The following is a 21,962-nucleotide window of genomic DNA, read 5'->3' as shown; positions in this document are numbered from 1 at the left end:
GCGGCATTAAGCCTGTAGCGACCGTCTACCGCCCACTTTCCCTTCACACTGCACAGGTGTGCCAAAGCCAAAACAAACATGTCTGCCGTGTGGGACTTTTGCACCCTGCAAAACATGCCACAAGAAATGTATCGCCAGGGTGGCACGTTAAAAAGTTTTAGTTTGGTGCGGCATTTGGGGGCGGGCACTTGGCAGGGTGTGATGAGTTTTCGAGGCTCTCGATGTGATCATCGGTCGGGCGGTGGCTGATGTAGCCAAAATGCTGCACACTCGCCCGTGTGTGTGTGGCAGTCGGTGGTCCAAGGTGGATAGCCTGAAACGTGGTTGGATTTGTCAGACAGGATGGCTGGCCGTCGGTGGTGGTGGAGGAAACTGGATTTGCCCACTGCCTGGGGGTCCTATTGGAGCGCAATCAAGCTGTATGCTCTTGCATCCTAAGTCTCCTTAAATAAGGCGTCTGATCCTTTCGCCGCTGATTTTCAAAAAGTAAGTCAAATATGTTTTTGTCTAAATGAAGGTGATTTTATGGTTCCCCTTTCATATCATAGAGCCCATGGGGTCACCAACATGGTGCCCGTTGGCACTGGGGGGCCCCCCACGACCACATTAAGGCACCCGTAAGCCTGCTTTTCATTCAAGTTTCAATTCATAATGTGAGAACACTAGAAATAAATGCATTCTGGAATGCAAAATGTGAGTTGTGGATACCAGTATTTTGTTAATGTTCTGGTAAAGCAAGCATATTCGGTTTGTTTTGATTGAAATAATCTATGAAAATAAATTTTACAAAAATGAGTAGCTCTTGTCCATTTTCATTTTGTAAAAGTAGCTCTCACAACAAAAAACGTTGGTGACACATGATATAGCCAATAGTAAATTTAAAAAAATACACTTAATCTCTGTGATCGGTATCGGTATTGGACGATTTCACACATGGATGACCGGTAGCGGCAGCATAAAACTCTGATCGGAGCATATATATATTATTGTTATAGTAATCCCTCATTTATCCCTTGTTAACTGGTTCCGGGCCTGGCCGTGATAGATGAATTTCCACTCAGTAGGACTTATTTTATTATACTGTATTTTCATAGTTAAAGCATAGAATACCTTTTTTACGAACTTCTGCACACGTTTTTTTTAAATATTATTAGAGCCCACTATACAGTATAATAACACCCATACAGTCAGCTTTACACCAGAAAAGAAACCATTTAAGACATAAAGACTCATGCTTGTGTGTGTTTCAATAAATGTCTCCCAGACTTGTGGACAGAAAGTGGTGTTGGGGATTCAGAGTTTAATTTTAGATGGAGTACGGCCACAACTGTAGCCGTGTTATTATTATGATCATGATCACGGTGGCCACACAGTCAAGAGAGCGAAGAGAAGACCTGGGTTTGAATCTCCACTTGGGCATCTCTGTGTGTAGTTTGCATGTTCTCCCGGTGCGTGCGTGGGCTTTCTCCGGGAAGCTCTTCTTAGAACCTCCTTAAGAACCTGTCCATCCATCCATCTTCTATGCCGCTTATCCTCACTAGAGTCGCGGGTAAGCTGGAGCCTACCCCAGCTGACTTCGGCCGAGAGGCGGGGTGCACCCTGGACTAGTCGCCAGCCAATCGCAGGGTACATATAGACAAACAATCGGAGTGGCCGGGGACGTTGAGAACATGCAAACTCCACACACAGATGCCCAACGGAGATTGGAACGCCAATCTTCACAATCTACTGACTGTGTGGCCAACATGCTAACCACTAGGCCACCTCCTTCACAACTAACAGTGCAAAATGTACATTCTTGCAATTTTTCAACTGGTCTTAAAATTTTGATCAGGAGTGTGTGAGGGTAGTATTACAGTGCAATATTCGCAAACTTTACCTCATTTAATTTACAGTATCTTAACATGAACTTCATCGAGACATCGGTCTGCGTGTGCGTGGGTGTGTTTTTAATGACAATAGCTGTAATGTCTTTTGGCCATTATGCAAGATAAATGCCCCCCCTGATAGTTGTACTTTATTGTCTTTTGTGTGAACCATTCTTTGTAAAGGCCATTAATTTATAGTAAGCGCAAGACAATGGCCTCTGTGATACTAATATATGCATTGTGGCTTCCTTGTACAGATATCTGATTTATTTAGTGCTTTCTGGGAGCACTTTGGTACATTCTGATGTCTAATGATTCCCTCTTTCCCTACATGGCAATATCGTTTGTGTCTTTCATGTAATGCCACCTCCTTGCATGCAGCTTTTCTATCCTTCTCTTCTGTTTTACACTTTAATGTTGTTTTTTTTCCCTTTACCTTTTTCACACCCTCCTACAAGTGACTTTAATTTATCTTTACCTGACCAGCCCCCACTCTCCATCTCATAATTGCCTCACATACATGCAAGCCAATCTGTTTTAATGTGCAGCTCATATAGACCAAACAGGGGTATCATTAATCTAAGCCCTCTGTGGTGTAAGAAATGTAACAGTAACCGGACAAGACATTGTTTCCTATGTGAACCAATGCATCCATATTATCTACCATCAACTCCTAATAAATTGCACCTCCAGAAGAACTGCTCCCACATGTGACTATGTATTGTTCTTCTATGCTTTTCCATGTGGAAGAATGCGTAATGCATATAGTATGGTTTCTGTAATTACCTCATTTTTTTCATACTTCAAATTTACATTACTTTTACTTCAATCTAGCCTTTTAAGAGATTATAATCCGTAAACATCTGCATTTCATCCATTTGAAATCATGCATGATCAGTCAACAGCATTAATAGTCCACAACAAACTCACACTAAACTACAAAACCAGTAACACTCCGCAAGCATAATTAGCACTGTTGTTAGAAAGTTAAAGACAATAACAAACAAATGGATTGAGGGCACCGATTAGTAATTGTAAAAAACATACACAATCCAAGTGCTGAGGATTGAGTTGTATTATTGATAGGGATGGGCATTATGGTTGTGTGTCGTTGCATATTATCGAATCAATCAGTACTAATAAAGGGTTCCGATGCTTAAATGGTGCCCGAGCCGGTACAGAGGAACTTTGGTTAGCTTAACTAATCTGTTCCAGAAGGTTCGACTCTAACCGCAACGTACTGTAACCGAATCATGTTTTCTCATAACAAGTCATGCAAATTCAATTCATCTATTCCAGACACTGAAAAATGTTAACACAACACTTTTTTATTGTTTAGTAATTATAGTTTTAGCACAAAACAATTGGAAATGCATAGAAATACAGTGGTGTGAAAAAATGTCTTCCTCGGTTCTTTTTCTTTTGCATGTTTGTCTTCGTAAATGTTTCAAATCATCAAACAAATTTAAATATTAGTCAATGACAACACAACTGAACTCAATGCAGTTTTCAAATGAAACTTTTTGTAATTAAGGGGAAAAAATGAAAACCTACATGGCCCTGTGTGAAAAAGTGATTGCCCCCTAAACCTAATAACTGGTTGGGCCACCCTTAGCAGCAACAACTGCAATCAAGCGTTTGCGATAACTTGCAATGGGTCTCTTACAGCGCTGTTGTTGTTGAAATTCAGCCACATTGGAGGGTTTTCCAGCATGGACCTCCTTTTTAAATTTTTTCAATAGGATTCACGTCAGGACTTTGACTAGGCCGTTCCAAAGTATTTATTTTGTTTTTCTTCAGCCATTCAGAGGTTGACTTGCCGGTATGTTTTGGATCATTGTCCTGCTGCAGAACCCAAGTTCCTTTCAACTTGAGGTCACAAACAGATGGCTGGACAGTCTCCTTCAGGATTTGTTGGTAGAAAGCAGAATTCATGGTTTCATTTATCACAGCTCCCAGGTCCTGAAGCAGCAAAACAACCCTAGACCATCAGTTCAGCAGTGGTTTTCGTCTTGGTACTCTGCCATGCAGCTTGTATCTAAAGTTACTTGGTAAACTTGTTGCATTTGACAAGAGAGAGCTGTAAACGCCTTTTGTTGCGTCGGTCACTGACTGTGTCTGCTTGCTTGTAATTTGGCTGGTGATATAACGTCAGTTGGAAAACTTTGCTCATAGTCCTGACCGCTGTAGTTTTTTAGAAAACTACAGCGAACAAGGCTGTTTGCCATCACTGGACGTTTGCCTGAATCACCAAATTCAACCAGATCATGAAAAATAATGAAATAATAAAGTCTTACAGATCACTTACACATATAGCTAATAATAAACAATAAATATAGAAACTTCTGATTAATCCATGTAAATTTCAGACTTAAAATAAGGTACCGATGCCACACCATTTCTAGTTAAACAACGCCCACTTCCGGTTTATGCCCCGCCCACTCCAAGTACAAATACGGATATGGATAATTTAGATTGGTAAAAAGATACAAATAGTGGTGTACTAGCTTATCCCTATTTGTTACTGAACAAGCCAAATAACAAAATGAAAAAAACGTACAGCTTACTGGCTTTTGGTGCGGGATATGAGTATGACAAGTCACTGATTTGCCTCTAAAAGATTATTTGAACCCAGATGAAATATGATGAGGACCAGATGAAAGAAAATAATTTTTTTGTCGTTTTTTTTTTTTTTTACATTTTTAATTCAATCGGCAAGCTAACTATGAAGACACAGACACAAAAGTGCAGGGTCAGTTCAGAATGGTGGCCCCAAAGCAGAAAAGCCATTACTACTGCTACAGATAGTGACCGCTTTGTGCCAGAACCACATCTGAAAAGTTGACTTTCAAAACTATAATGGCTGCAAACATCAATCCACGTAAAATCCTTTGTGTAGACCCTGCAGTGAGGGAGGCTATGAAAACTGACTGGTTTCTTTGGTCAAGGGATTTTTGAAACTATTTGAAGGAACAAGAGGAAGTGGGGCTACAGCTTCAGGACTTACTGAAGGATGATCCAAGTTCGGAAAACATTGGCCAATTGTTATTTTTTTAAAAAGCACCAAGCTTCAATTGGTTAAGCAAAAATTATAAATTGTGTAATGTATATGTTCTTATACAAACTATGCTTATCTATGGCCGTTAAAGGATCTATGCTCATTACACTAAAGCAATCTGCGGAAAGATGGGATTAAAGCAGAAATTCGCATTAGTACAATGTGACACACCTTTTAAAAAACCCTGTCCCATAATTATAAGCTTTACAATTTACATATTCAAAACCCAGTTTTAACATTTTGTTCAGGAGTGCATTTGCTGAAATTATTAATGGTACGGCTTTTTTTTGCTTTAGAACGTCTAAGTACCATTGTATTTTGTATTGGAACACTTCTAAATGTAAAAATAACATGTTGATCTAATTTGGTTTCACTTTGCTTCATGTCAGCTATAATACAATTACTGGGTTGTAACCACCTGACCTACAAGTGCTACTTCCAGTGCTCAGATGGGGGCAAATGTTCACTTCAATACAGCCACGCTCAGTAACTTTGTACAGTGTTTGGCAGTTTAATGCGAATAACGGTGCATGCCATTGACCTTATTTGCACCAATTGTGAGTGTACATGGTGTGTTGCATGATGACATGAAACAGTTGAAAACAAGGTGATCAAACAGTGGTAAAAGCTCGTTTTCGAATGAATGTAGCAAATGAAAACTTGCGGCCTCTTTTTCCCCTCTATTTCTGTTACTTTTCCATCTTATTTTCTTGCAACAAAGCAGGCTTTGTAATCTTGGCGGTATATTTATGGTGTTTATAGAATAATTGGACACTTATACAGTTGTAGAAATCAGATGAAGATGAAGATTTGAATAAATGTTGAATCTTTAGTTTTCTGTTGTGTAGCAATTCTTTTTGCGTTTCCCATTTTCATGAGCATTTTTTACTTCCAACAATATTTTAACTTTATTTTTTGTAGAAATGTTGCTTGTTGTTGGTCACTGCAAACTGGACTCCAACTTTCTCTGCATTTGATGGACCTACTATCTTAGTAATAACTTTTTCCGAAATCTCTATTCTACAGAGCATGTATGCAACATTTCCGCTCTGACGTCACTTGACGTTTAGCTACGAATACGCATGTTTGACACCCAAGTGTTTGAGTCGGTGGCGACTGCAACCAGATGTGACATCAAGTGCAACTCGGCAATACAACAGAGACAGCTTACTTACTGTGGAAGCCAAACAGCTAGTTGCCTTGGATGCTCAATTGGTATAACCAGCTTGCCCAAGAGAAGGCCTAATCAAGGAATCAGCTAATTGTTTCCACGCTTATGATGAGGTCTGACATTGATCCACTTGAGTGTAATCACATGAAAAGGGATGGTAGTAACCATACTCTGCAAACACATAGAGCCCTTGCATGAATGAGTTTTCTATACTATCTGTGAATATCATCTTAACTGACAAACTCACTGTTGTGTGTCAGTCTGAAGTCCCCCCCCCATGCACACACAGAGGGCCATGCTACAATTGGACAATATGTTGACGAAGCTCCAAGTGAGTGGATATCCTGAGGAGGAGGAACAGTTGGCTGCCACATTTGGTTGGTTCCACACTGTTAGTCAGATATAAGCTTGCGTGCATATGGAGAATGTTCTTTTTAAATGATACCTACGCCACTGCCTGCGCCTATGTGCTGTGTGAATGTGGTGCATGCAAATTTTAAAGACATGTACTGTACTGTACTGTACTGAGCATATGTTTTTGCATAAAGGATTATGTTTGCATGTGTTTGCGTACTCTCATTTGCTTCAATAATTATGTAGCTTATCTTGAACATAAGCTGTACTCCCTGTCCTGTTCATCACACCTGCCACTATGGATCTGTCCACTCATGCGAGTGCAATTTCCTGACTTGTCATTCAAACATCTATTTATAATAAATCCACTTTTGTGTTTATTTTCAAATGTGTTTCTAACAATATTTATTAACATTTCTTGCACCCATCATCACAAATTCAAATATGCTGTTCAAACATATTGGCTCAGAATAACAATGTGTTTTGCCATTACAGTCGTCCCTCACCATATTGTGCTTTGAAATCAGTGGCTTCACTCTATCATGTTTTTTTTAAATATATTAATAAAGAAATCATTGCTGTTTGGGGTTAGAGTACGGCCTATGATTAGTCCAAAATTATGCATTATTAAGCTAATTTTTATGGTGTAGCACTAACACAGTGCCCTGTTTTTGATGTGTTACGTCAGACTTGCTCTAAGCAGTCAAAATCAGGGAAGGCAAAGAAATGACGTCTGTCTCGTGCCAATGCAACCAAGGGTTCAGTACGCCCGGTAGTGTCATGGAAGTTCAGTGTAAATAAAGTGCGGGAGCTACGGCCACAGAATGCAAGTTTATTTACAGTATGTACACAGCTCGTCTCTTTTAGCAAAAGCCAAGAGACCTTCTCAACCCACATAACACAAGGCTGGCCTTCAAATAAAGAGCGATGTTCAGTATATCCTGCATCAAGTTCTTTGATATTCTGTACCCAGGTAAGTGCATGTTTAAGTGCCTGCAGCATCACCACACACTCCCTAACACATAAACAACAATATATGTTTATATGCTTTTTAAAAGCAAACATCTTTTGTGAAAGTGTGCTCCTGTGAAATTAGATCTGTGAGAAATTCATAAAAAAGCATCGGTATCGAGAATAGTTAGTAAACAGAATCTAAACGAGGAATCGGATTCGGAATCGTTCAAACGATGCACACCCAATTTCAATTTAAAAGTGACTATAGTGGTGTTATTTCATGTCGAGAGGGATCCAATAGGGTTTTAAAAAAAACACATTTAGAAGGTCGTAAATAGGTTGTCTATGTTCGAACTATGAAAACATAATAATAAAAATTTGTAATTTTTACTAAGGAATCCTACTTCATGGAAATTCACTTATCACGGTCGGGTCTGGAACCAATTAACTGCGGTAAACAGAGGATTACCGTATTTATTGAATTTGAAGCTATTCTCCCTTGTTTAAGACAAGCACATTTCAATCATATATTTTCAATGTCCTTTGTCAATCAACAAAAAAAAAAGATTGACAAGAGCAGTTTTATGGAAACATAAAAAATCCAGAGTACACTTTTGACAAAAGGGCTATTGTAATACCAAATTTTCTTTGGTTACTTACCTGCACATTTGGTCCTTGCAATAATGTACGGGAAAGACACATAATTGTCACTTAAAGAAAGCTTGACCTTGCAAGAATGTAATTAATTAGTGTGCCATGAAGGTTAATTAGAAATGAAGGATGTCTATGCATCATAAAACCCCTTGTCGTCACCTGCAGTGGCAGTCGGGCAAAAAAACATCACTCATCACTCATCTGCTTAGTTAGAACAATTGTGTCATACATATTTGCATGAGTTCATTTTGGTTTAACCGCTGAATAACTTATAACTTATGTTGGAAATATCATGTTATGTTCTGTTATTGTTTATTTTTGCCCCTTATAATACTATGCTTTTATTTCCACCTATATGCCACTCTGTGCTTGCTTTTGCGATTCCCTGACTTCTGGTGAGGGGCGGTACCATGAGGCGAGCCTTTAACCTGTTCGTAACCAGAAGTATTTAGGCAACCTGATTATAGGGAAGGAGGACGCTGTCTCGTCACTCATTCTGTCTCTTTTTTGTTGTGCGATATTGTGCTGTCACTCCCTATTGTTTTACCGTTAACCTAAGACAACAGCTGTGGTCAAAACCAATCAATTTAGAGCACAGGTGTCAGACTCAAGGCCCGGGGGCCAGATTTGGGCCGCTATATTGTTTTATGTGGCCCGCGAAAGCCTAGAAATAATGCACGTCAAAAAGACATGTATTATTCTTATTCTTTTATTTTTGTATTTTTAGTACTGTAATTTCCGGTGTATGTAACAAGGATAACAGTAGCCTACCAGAAAAGTCATTCATCACTGTCCTCTTGGGAACCAGCACAAAAGTCTTCCTTTTCTGTGTCAGAATTGAACAGTGTCATAATTCCTTCTTCACACAAGTCGTCGGTCTCTTTCTCTCTTTCGATGTTGCTCTCCTTATCCTACTCTTCTTCTGTCAGTAGTCCAGCCTTTCGAAAACGCTGATGATCTTTTTACACTGCTGTACGGATCCACCGACCGACTTCTGCAAAAGTTGCTCTTCACATGCGGCCGTCTGCTCTCTGTGTAGATACTAGGAATGAACCAGACGCTCGTTTTTAGACAAGTATCTGTTACAACTAATGCATTTTTGCGGAGTACGAGCATGAAATGAGTACAGCTCATTATTATCCGTAATCGTGATGAAAGAAAATCCTCATTGGGTAATTATCAGTGATATTATATAATATAATATGAAATATGATCTTAGGGAAAAACTAAACTTGAAACAGTTACTGTATATGTGAGAACAATGCTAAAAACCAATAGCATTTCAGTATGTGGAATTAAATTATGGAACGGATTGAGCAAGGAATTCAAACAATGCACCAAGATGAGCGAATTCAAAAAACAATACAAGCAGTTGATGTTTGCAAAATACAAGGCAGAAGAGTCATGAACTTGTTTTGTTATGCTTGTCTCAATGCATTATGATTTATTTATTATTATACTGATAATTATATTTACTGTGAAAAAAATCGTAATAATTACATCATATTGTTACATTACTTTATCGTTCTTCTATGTATTAAAAAAATCACATATGGAATACAGGAAGTGAATACATTTATTGCATAAGATGTGGAACGGATGGGGGGTAGGATTAAATAAGCTTTGCTTCTTCCTACTCCTTTTGGACATGTGGAACTGTGAATTGAATTATGTGATGCATTCCATTGTAACTTGTATGCATGTTCAAATAAAATTAAACCATTACCATAACTACTTATGTATTCATTCTTCATGCTCTGTGATTGGCCAGTAACACACAGAGACCGCCCCTCCCTAGACAGACTCGCTACAGCCAGAGAGAGGAGCCATGGCTCTCACACACAGACACAATACAGACAGTGACAGATCACTTACACACATACACAGTACACATATAGCTAATAAACAAATATAGCAACTTCTGATCAATCCATGTCAATTTCAGACTTAAAATAATGTACGGATTTAAGCCACACCCATTTCCGGCAGCCATGTTTCCTTGTCTTGACAGCCAAATCGACCGCCTTTAACTTGAAAGTGTCATATCATGGCATCATATCCATTTCTTTTGTGTGTTTTCCATGATGGCAGATTGTGACTGCCGGGTTGTCACTGCGCATGCGGCCAACACATCTACATCCTTGTGACCGTCCATGATGAAATGCGCATGTGCACAACGCGTCTACATTCCGGTACTGTAGGTGGCGGTATGCACTTAAACTTTGGTTGCAACCCACCATAAACAAAAAGAAGAAGCACGCGTCTACATTCGGTCGCCTATTTTCGGCAATCAGTGTTAGGTGACTACAGATACTTTTTTCATGTCCAGGAGAACAACACGGCTTTGTATGTTTTGTTTTATATGGGTTTTTGTATCTGTATTTGTAGTTATTGATGTACAGTATACGATGTGATGTGTACGCCTGTGGCGCTAGATACATTGCATAAGATTTACATAGGGTCACTTGGGGAATTGCTGTATTTTTCACACTGTTTCGGCCTGCTGGAGTTATCGCTCTGGGCTTCATGAGAACCACGGTACAGTGGGATCAGGGATGCCATGGTCCGCCTTTGAGTCATAATAGTGCATAGAACCCCTGGTGGATGCAGGTACGTGTCAACAACGCGATCGCTGCACAAACTCCTATACATCCCCTCTTTTATATGATACTTTCCCTTTTTGTTTTCATTCAACATAACAGGCTTTGCAATCCATTGAATAATCCAAATCCAACAATGCTTTACATTTGATTTGAGTCTAAATTGTGCTTGTTGTTGCTCACTCTAAACTGGAGCTTGTGCGTGCATACCCGGCTCCACTCAAATAAAACAACAGGGTTAGCAAACACAGAGAAAGGTGGCTTCTCTGCGTTTTTTCATTGTTTCCTGAAGTTTTTTGCTGTTATGACGGACTATTTTAGTAGCAGTGTTTGCCGAAATACATGTTTAAATGGTTAGTAGTAGTATACGAGATGTCACAATATTAGAACTTGACCGCATAAGCTTATACACCGGAAATTATGGTATTTCATATAGACATATATATTAGGGCTGTCAATCGATTAAAATATTGAATCATGATTAATTGCGTTTAGTCCATAGTTAAATCATAATGAATCACAATTAATCACAGATAGTGTTTTTTATCGATAATAAGTAAATCTCTTTTTGGTAAACACATCCATCCATACGCATCTAGATACACGAGTTAAGATACGATTCAAAAATAATATATTTTAAAAACAGAACAATTCATTACAGTGTACAAACGAAATAATTTGATATGATTCAACGATTACGTTTGTTGATGTAGACGTTAGTCTTACATTATAATATAAAGAAGCCAATTGTATAAAAGCGTCATTCTTACAGTCAGATGTGTAAAAGAGCACATCATAGCCCCGAGCATGCTGTAAGGCAGGGGTCCCCAACCACCAGGCCGCAGGAAACATTCAGGTGCAATTATTTTTAAAAAACACACACACAAGTTAAACATGAAATAATTTGTAAATAACTACATAATTTTTTGTAAGGGGATACACATTTTGGAAATAGGGAAATATATAGTTAGAAATCCCACAATGTTTGTTGTGTTGTGTTGTTCCACGGTCCATGAACGCACCATTTAACTTTGCAATGCGTCCTCTCCCCCGATGCACAGATAAGACTACTTTACTGTATTTTACTGGTTTTTCATCCACCTCATATTTGTTGATACAATGTGGGATCATCTCTTACCATACTTTTAATGAAGTTACAACACTAACATTTTCCAAGAAAGGTGGCCTACTGGAAACAAATAAACAAAACTTACTTGCCTGCTTAGAGGAACTGTTGTATCAGCAAGGCCAAAACCTGTCAGGATTACCTTTGTCATAGACAGATAAAAAAAAAGTATGCTGCTTTTTGAAGAAATGTTAAACTCCTACAGTCAGAGAAAATATGAATGCTTGTGTTATTTAAAACTTGGGAGATGTTTATTTTACATCTATTATAATAATGTCCACTAGTCATTGGGTTCTTTGATGGTAAACTTGTGGGAAAAAAACAAACCCAAACAAACTCTGAAATAGGTTTACAGAACTAGAAAATGTATTTTAAAAAAAACAGTTGTAAACAAATCAAAACTTCTTACTGAGACACTGACATTGAGTCAAATCATCAGTCATTTTGTTGAAGACGATCTGCAAACCATTTTGTAGCAGTAATATCCTTTTGCTTGTGGCTCGATTAACAGTGTTGATGTCTTTTAAGAACATATAATGTTTCATTTTGAGAAGGGTATTAAACATCTTATCGGCCCTAAAAAATCAATACATTCTCTTCACACTTTGTAGCAGCATTTATATTAAAAGTGTGACATTCATGCATGCTGTTGCTGCAATGACAATACCAAACTAACTCAACTAGAAGTTGAAGGATGGTGGGTGTAAATGTGGTAAAATCATGGTAAAACTAATTAGTGATGGATCCTGATAAGAATTAGCCATGAATACAAAGGATGGAAGGATGAATAATAATGGGCAAAAAGCAACAGTGCAATCTAAAACACAACAGAAAACAACAGGTAAAGCTCATCCTTTTATTCACACACAGTATAAATCTTACTAAAAACTAAACTCTTCAAGTTAATAAACCTTTATAGGGTTTCTAAAGCACCTAATACAAAAAAAAGTACATAAAATATCTAAGTTGGTTTCAAATACTGACTTGATTGTCCATCTGCATTTACTTACAGTGTGTTTAGTCACTTGTATTGAGTTAACTTGATCAATAACCTTCCAACATTTCATCACTTCTTTTCTGTGACAGATCAGTTTCCTCAGTCCATTAGGGATCACTTTGGTTGACATTACTGCAGTAAAAAATAACAATCGTAAAAGCTGTCCTTTGGTGTCCTGAATGACCAGTGGCTATTATGGTCTGTTTGTTGGTATTGTAACCTATCTCCCTGTTGACCTGAAGACTTTTAACCCTTTTAAAGATGATGTATTGCAAGTAAGCATTATTTTTAATTATGTCTGCTGCTCGGTGCGCGGCAGATTTGTAAAGCCATTACTGGAAATCAATACTCAGCTTTTAGGTGATGAATTAATTAATGAAGTGTGAACTTTACCACAAATGAGTGTCCACTGATTAGGACAGGAAGAGACACAGAAAGAGAAGCAGAAATGAAAGCAAACAAGGTTGAGGTGGCACCTGATGATTTCATATGAGTTGGTTTGGATCATTTTTTTTCACTTGGTTAATTACTTTCAATGTATTTGTTGCTCGAAATAGTTAAAAGAAAAAGACATGAAAAGCTTATTTTGTATTTTGTACAAGTCATGGTGTCTTAGTGAAATAGGGTGCAGCCACACGGAACAAGGAAAAAAAAAAGAATGAAATTGAAAAGCGCACCATGCGGGACAGAGGAAACAACCAATAGAGATACATGTTTGTTACCAGGAGCATGTTCTACATACAGAAGTAGAAATACATTTTTCAACATGCAAAACATTTTTGGAGGGGTCTCATTCAATCCCACGTCTAAATTAGACATCCTGCGGCAGAAATGACTTTTTTTTCCCCCCTTAAAGTGCAGTATCTTGCAACTAATAGTCTCCATTATTCATGGCCCTACAGCAGAGGTCACTGCCATGGGGTTTACTTTTTTTTTTTTTTTACCTCTCTAAATTGGAAGTCAAGAGAAAATGAATCGAGGCACCCACACATGGAATGAGCTATAGGTTTGACTTTGACTTGTCCTCAAACTGCGAAGTGATAAGATACTTTCATATAGTATATGTCATGTGGACAGTTAAAGATGGTCCTGTAGCACAACAGCTTTTTTTGGCTTTAGTATTGTGATATTGGAACTGCATTTAATTTGATTTTATTCTAATAATTCAGTGAGTCAGTTTACATACCCATAAGGTTTTGCCGCCTCATCGTGATATACAGCACAGGTGGTCCCCAGGTTATGAATGAGCTCCATTCCTACGATGTGTTGAATTGAATTTTACTGTAAGTTGGAACTCATACCGTACACGAAACACATGAAGAGCATAAATAACAGTGGTAAACACTACAACAATTAAATAAAACTATTAAAAAAACAGAGAGAACAAAAAAAACACTGTGCTGCTTAGTTATTACTAGGGCTGTCACGACATCTGGCAAGATTAAAATGTGACAAGATGTCTCGTTCAGACAAAAAACTCTCGTAAGAATAAATTAATTAATTAATCACTAGGATTTTCACTGGAAACCAAACTCATGAGACGAGACGATACATATATTGGGTCCACAAGAACAAGATGAGACGAGATTTTAACAATACTTTTTAAGAAATAATTGTTTATTTAACTGATTCACAAAACAGTGCAGGTGCATTTTGACATGATTATTGTCCCACAAATGATGCTAACCGATATTATTGTCTACATTTTTTGATCCCAAATAAACCACTGCTATGATAATATATAATAAATCATAATTATATGCATATTATGATATCTATTATATAATAAAAATAATACTGTAATGCAATATTTCCTTTAATTTCATCTTTCACTCTGTAAAGTTGTGGAATTGGAGTTTGTGGTGTGTATTTTGTCAAAGCCAATTCATCTTTCAAACTTAAAGACAAATCTTTATGATTTTATTAGTTATTAGTATCAGTATGGATGGAGGCTTACCGCCTCCATCACTGTTTGGTACGGTAACTGTACAACACGTGATAGGAAGGCACTCCAGCGGGTGATCAAGACCTCACAGAACATTGTTGGGGCAGCCCTCCCCTCACTGCAAGACATTTATAAAACTAGAGTCCTACGCAGAACACACAACCTCATCAAGGACAGCACACATCCACAACACTCATTATTCACACTCCTACCGTCAGGCAGACGCTACAGGAGTTTGAAGTCCAGGACCACAAGGCTGGCAAACAGCTTTTACCCACAGGCCATCAGGCTTCTCAACGAAGCACTCGCACACGCAACACACGCACACACTCATAGCACTTTATTTATTTATTTGTATTATTTATTTGTGTTAATGTCTTTTCTGTTTTTGTTGCTTAATTTATTGGTATATATGTTTATGTGTTTATGTTTCTTATGTTCTTATTCTTTCTTGTGTTTTCTTTCTTTTCGTGGGAGAATGAACAGAATAAGATCTTCATTGCATGGTATAACTGCTGTTTTACCATGCACATGACAATAAAACTCTCTTGAATCTCTTGAATCTTGATATTTTAGCTTTTTCTAGTTATGTTATGCCCTTTTGCTCTATTTTTCCACCTTTGCTGTGTTTTTGTTTATTTTATTTCTGAAATGGGCCACATTCCCTGGGCCACTGTTGGCATGTTTGGCTAGCCAAACTGTCTTGGCTTCGCCAGGAAGGCAAGTCTTTGACTTTGAATGTGTCCAAACTCTCCCTTCTTGGGTCTGTCGAGCTGCATTATACTCTAAAAATGAATACTGTGCTGTAGTCAATTTTTTGGATGAAATATTTTTACACTAAAAAATATTGAGTCAATATAAATGATGTTGAATCTGTTACATGTACCTAATTAATTGAGTCAAAACAAATAAAAGAAATGAGTAGCTCTCAGTCCCTGGATGTTGAGGGACTGAGAGCTACTCATTTCTTTTATTTGCTCTGAATGTTGAGGGACTGTCTTGGCTGACACGTCTCTTCAACATTGCGTGGAAGTAGGGAACAGTACCTCTGGATTGGCAGACTGGGGAGGTGGTCCCCCTTTTCAAGAAGGATGACCGGAGGGTGTGTTCCAACTATAGGGGGATCACACTCCTCAGCCTCCCTGGGAAAGTCTATTCCAGGGTGCTGGAGAGAAGGGTATGGCCGTTAATCGAACCTCGGCTACAGGAGGTGCAATGTGGTTTTCGTCCTGGTCGCGGAACACTGGACCAGCTCTACACCCTTGCAAGGGTACTGGAGGGTACTTGGGAGTTTGCCCAACCAGTCGACATGTGCTTTGTGGACCTGGAAAAGGCATTCGACCGTGTCCCTCGCGGTGTCCTGTGGGGGGTGCTCCGGGAGTATGGGATTGGTGGCGCGCTACTACGTGCCATTCAGTCCTTGTACAACCGGAGCAGGAGCCTGGTTCGCATTGCCAGCAGTAAGTCAAGCCTGTTTCCGGTGAACGTTGGCCTCCGCCTCTGCCCTTTGTCACTGATTCTGTTCATAATTTTCATGGACAGAATTTCTCGGTGCAGCCAAAGTGTTGAGGGAGTCCAGCTCGGGGGCCTTAGGATCTCATCTTTGCTATTTGCAGACAATGTGGTCCTGATGGCCTCATTGAGCTGTGACCTGCAGCGTTTACTGGGACGGTTTACATCTGAGTGTGAAGCTTCTGGGATGAGACTCCAAATCCGAGGCCATGGTTCTCAGTCGGAAAAGGGTGGATTGCTCCCTCCGGGTTGGGAATGAGGTCCTGCCCCAGGTGGAGGAGTTCAAGTATCTTGGGGTCTTGTTCACGAGTGAGGGAAGGTTGGAGCGTGAGGTTGATAGGCGGATCGACGCAGCGTCTGCATTAATGCGGTCGCTGTACCGGACCGTCGTGGTGAAGAGAGAGCTGAGCTGGAAGGCAAAGCTCTCAATTTACCGTTCGATCTATGTTCCCACCCTCACCTATGGTCATGAGCTTTGGGTCGTGACCGAAAGAACGAGATCGCGGATACAAGCGGCTGAAATTAGTTTTCTTCGTAGGGTAGCAGGACTCACCCTAAGAGACAGGGTGAGGAGCTCGGTCATCCGGGAGGAGCTCAGAGTAGAGCCGCTGCTCCTTCACATCGAGAGGAGCCAGCTGAGGTGGCTCGGGCATCTAGTCCGGATGCCTCCCGGACGCCTCCCTGGTGAGGTGTTTCGGCATGCCCAGCCGGGAGAAGGCCCCGGGGAAGACCTAGGACACGCTGGAGGGATTATGTCTCACAGCTGGCCTGGGAACGTCTTGGTGTCCTCCCGGTGGAGCTGGAGGAGGTGGGACCGGGAAGTCTGGGCTTCCCTACTAAGACTGCTGCCCCCGCGACCCGGACCCGGATAAGCCTAGGAAAATGGAATGGAGTAGCTCTCAGTAATCTTTATTTTTAACCATAACCCATACATTTGTGTAAATATCTTAAATATCCTAAGTCAATGCAACTAAGTTATCATGGAAAAGATCATTAATATTTTGATTAGATTTTGTTCAGAATGCATTTTTTTTTACTTAAAATTAGACTTTTGTGGACAAATCAAATAACTGATAACTAGTTATATTTTTGAGTTATCAATTTAATTTGTTATAGTGACTTAATTGTAGGTAATATATATGTAGGCATCCTTCTGTCCTCTTGGCTTCACCAGCTTGGTCCAGTGGTACAATTTGGAGCTGGAGCTGTAGAAGCAAGGTGAGTGAAGCATCTTGAGTGGGTGGAGGTAACGAGGATTGAACCAACAACTTTACGGTTCCTGGACGACGTACCTCCTGAGCCATGCCCGCCCCATGACTTACTGTAATTAATCCTAATATATTTAACCTTTAACCAAGTATAACAAACACAACACAAAACACATTTCAACTGGATGTTTATTTTTAACACTGGTTTTAGTGTACTACTGTACTCTAGTACACTTAGCAAATGGCCATAAAACAGTTCCTACTTTAAAATCAGCCGAATGGAACATTGCATACATCAAAGCATTTTGAATTTAACAAGGATTAAATATTTTAGGAACGATGCTTTTCAGGTCATCACAAAACAAAACCAAAAAGCCTTTGAACTTAATTGATTTCACAACTTGTAATAGCAAACATTTAGCATTTGAACTCAGGTCCAGTAACCAGTTACAACAATAAGTCCTGACATGACCTCTTTTATGTGGCTGAATTGCACGCAGAACAAAAAACTTTACATTAAAGTTACTATAAAGTTACTATAATGTAAGTGATAAACACTTACGAATTTAACAACAAACCATTGTCAAACGTATAACCAATGCCTGGCATAAAACTATGAGCCTGAGTGGATACATAGCAAATAGCAGTTAAATAAAAAAAAGAACCACAAGAACTGCCATAAAATGTAATAACAAAAAAAGCCACTTGAAATCAAAAGTTGTTTGGAAGAAGTTGGTCACTTTGTGTAAATTAACTCTGAATTTTGTTTAGTCCAAAAAACACATGTGGTAATAACTTCTCATGCGGTTCAGAACCACCAAGACTAAGATAAAATGTTTCATTGAAATTACAAAAGGAAATAGTACTACTAAGTCTCTGGAAGAAAAACTCAATATGTAAACAATGTGGTGCTGATTAGGTGCTGATGCCAAATCGAAGTTTCTCACCAGTTAGTAACTACAAACACAGGTAGTTTTTCCAGTCTCTGCACCATTGAAAGGTTGAAAGGTTTCCAGGATCCAGCTCGAGCAGCACCATTTGGAATACCTCAAAAGTATACAGTATTTGAGGTTCTTTGGGTATCTCACATCCAAGGCATTGGTTAGTCCCAACATGTAGCAGCAGGCCCTGCTGAGATCCCCAAGGCTGTGGAGGACAATGTTGCCCTCAATCACAATCCCGACATCAGAAGGTTCACTGACTGATCCATCCTGGTTCCGTAGCCGATAGATCTTCAACACCTCCTCTGCAAGCTCCTCTTGTACGCTGACAGGCACATTCTGCAGACAACAAACAATTGTAAACATCCTTTCAACAATGCTTTAATGTATACCTGCTGTGTGGCTTTAAAAAAAATAAAACACAATCAAGCTACATTAACATCAATACTGCTTCAACATTACATTCAATTTACAAGTAAAAAAACTTACTGGGCTTTGCTAGAAAAAAGTCCTTGTAGCTCTGTCTTCATGCACCCTCCTGTAGCGCCAAGCAGAGGGCGCAGATTTTCTATGAGCACATGGTCGCAATCGTTAATGACGTCACAACGTTTATCACGATTTACTCAATATATTATGTTGATGGAGTCATCTTAATGATTCATCATTTTAGTGTTTGAAACGAATATTCACCATCGCATAATACACAATTATTCAGAGTGGAATTTAAGTAAACTATTCTGTTTTTTTATTTACTTGCTGATTTCAATTAATGGAAATTTTGAAAATGATATCCACTAAGACAAAATGAACAGTTAAAATTATAGCCATGTTATTTATTGTTCTCAATAAAAAAACAATAACTTTTGCAATATCCAGAGACTTTATTGAGCTAATCTAACTTTTAAATAGCTGTGATATTTACTAAGGGGATTAATTACAGTATTTTTTAGAGTGTATAGAAGGGTTGATGCAACTTTTCGACTGGCAGTATTTATGTACAATCGGAGGTGCCATGCTTTGGATACTTGAAGCAAGAAACACTTCCTGACTTTCACTTTTAATTCGCACCTCTACTCCCTAAGTATAGTGACAGTGTCGCTAAATTGTCAACACGGATCTCTTCTATGTATGAGGTGTGTCATCCAGTGATCGCTGGAACTTTTAAAGTTCCAAATATAACGGCCGTAAATAGAATCGCTTGGTGATTAAGGGTACAGACAAGTCCGAACATCTATTCAGCAGTTGTAAATTTCTGCATATTGAAAGTATTAAAAACCTGAAAACATCTTGTCCTTTTCCATCCAGCCTATCCCAGCTGACTTTGGGCGACAGGCGGGGTACACCCTGGACTGGTCGCCAGCCAATCGCAGGGCACATATAGACAAACAACCATTCACACTCACATTCATACCTATGGACAAACTAACATGCATGTTTTTAGAATGTGGGAGGAAACCGGAGTACCCGGAGAAAACCCACGCACGGAGAATCGAACCCAGGTCTTCCCGATCCCAAGACTGTGACTGTGTTACATGCTAACCACTAGGCCACCGCGCGGCCCTCTTTGACCTTTTAACCAACATAATTGATTAATGTAGCACACTCATATGCATCATCAGTGCACACACACAGATACTCGTTTGATGTTGCGAACATGAAAGAACATGCCCCAATAATCCAACCTAGTAGTTAGTATGGTCATATTTTGAAAAAAGGATGGACGGATGGACTTTTTTTTTTTCAGAGTGGGGGAAATGTGCATTTTTTTAAGTATCTTGTTTGTGTCCGTTCATTCTTGCTGGAAATTTGTACTTTCCAATAGTCTCTGAGGCCATGAATGTATCCTGACTGGTGATTGGATGAGCCAGGAAAAGGAATGGGAGACGGCTGTGGCTATATGGTTATGATTGTTTTGGTGTGGCTGTTCATTTCAGTAAAATGATTGTTGATCGACCACCTTGCCGTGATCCACCTTACGTCCCGGCAAAACCTACAGTATTTTATATCCACACAAAAACATCACAATCGGCGAGATGTATAACCCAGAAGAGTTTGCAGCTATAGAATGGGTGGATTACACGCTTCCCAGCATGCTTTGCTGTACAATTATCACTTTTGACTGTCTTCAAGTCAAGATCAACACGGACACCACCTTTGTGTCTTGTCATGAGTTAATTCTTGAGTTCAATAGTATTTGCCACCTCAAGCTGTTCTTTTGATCACAACTGAAAAATTACCCAAAATGGAGCCAAAGAAAGTTGAGAAACAGCTGATTTCCAGTTCTTGTTTCCATGCAGTAGCAAACTAATAGGCAGCTAACAGCGACATTTTGCGATAAAATACATCAAAAACACAATTGGGCTCATGCAGTGTATGAATAATGCGTCAAGACATGTGCCATGTTGTACGCTAACCGGAAATCGTACGCAAACAGAGGCAAAATTCTGGCATAAATGTTCTACGTTAACCGAAAAATGCACTCACCGAAGGTCCACTTTATTAATTGTTTTACCTTTATTGCCTTTTATAAAGTCAGATGCTTCAGAAACATAATGAAAAGACATGAAGAGTTTCAATCGATGTCTCATTTTGTCTTAAAACTGATGTTTCTGGCATTCCTGGAAAGCCCTGAACAGTGAGCAAATGAAAAACATGAAGAAGGAATTATTTACCTCGAGAAATATACTGACCGAGTCGCCAATTTTCCACATATACCTAGAGCAAGTCATCTCGGATAACGTAGACGTGGGATGAACTGGTGACTTCAACAGCAAGTCACTGAATCAAGGTGACTGGTTAAAGCATGGGAATGTTTTTCATCTACCAAATTCAAGGTGAAACTACTGTAAATTGAGACATTTTCTCCATAAGCTTGAAAAATGATTTTGAGCTCACTATCACTTTATTGAATATAATCCTTATGCGTTCTGTTCATAAAGCGATGATATAACATAGAGAGGGCAACAGTGACTGCACGGCCTGGCACGTGTAAACATAAATGTAAGCTGGATTTGGTTTTGTTTTGAGATATGGTGTATTCTAACACCGCAAAGGCGTTATTACCTTAAATGTGTTCATGTCATTCCATATTATTGTTCATCAGTTTGCTCTGCTTCTGCTCTGCATTTTCTTTTTTTTGGAAAACATAGGGTGTTTCACATACGCACACACACAGCTAACATACACAAACATGACATATCTAATTTTAAAGGAATCTCATAGACATCTTCAGATAGAAAATGAATTGCCCGCACCATACTATCTAGGATCAATTAGAATCCCATCCATATATCCATCCCCCAATATTAAGCGCATTCGACCATTTCATTATATTTCTAATTACAGTCGAATGGTGGAGTCTGATAGGATTTTATATCTTTTAGTAGCTTCATTGTCTGTCAAGCAAGATGGATTCGCCCTGAGGGTAAGCTATATATCAACTTTAAAGTCCATATATTGTCTTTAGCATGAGGTAATGTTGCAATTGTGCTTTCTGATATTAGTCAGGTAATTTATAGAGCACTGGAAAAATTGAATTCCCAGTCAATGGGGCTCTCAACCCTTATTTTAAGTT

Source organism: Dunckerocampus dactyliophorus, chromosome 7 (genome assembly GCF_027744805.1).
Source record: "Dunckerocampus dactyliophorus isolate RoL2022-P2 chromosome 7, RoL_Ddac_1.1, whole genome shotgun sequence".
In the NCBI taxonomy this organism is placed as follows: domain Eukaryota; kingdom Metazoa; phylum Chordata; class Actinopteri; order Syngnathiformes; family Syngnathidae; genus Dunckerocampus; species Dunckerocampus dactyliophorus.
Note: the sequence above shows the minus strand (reverse complement) of the source record.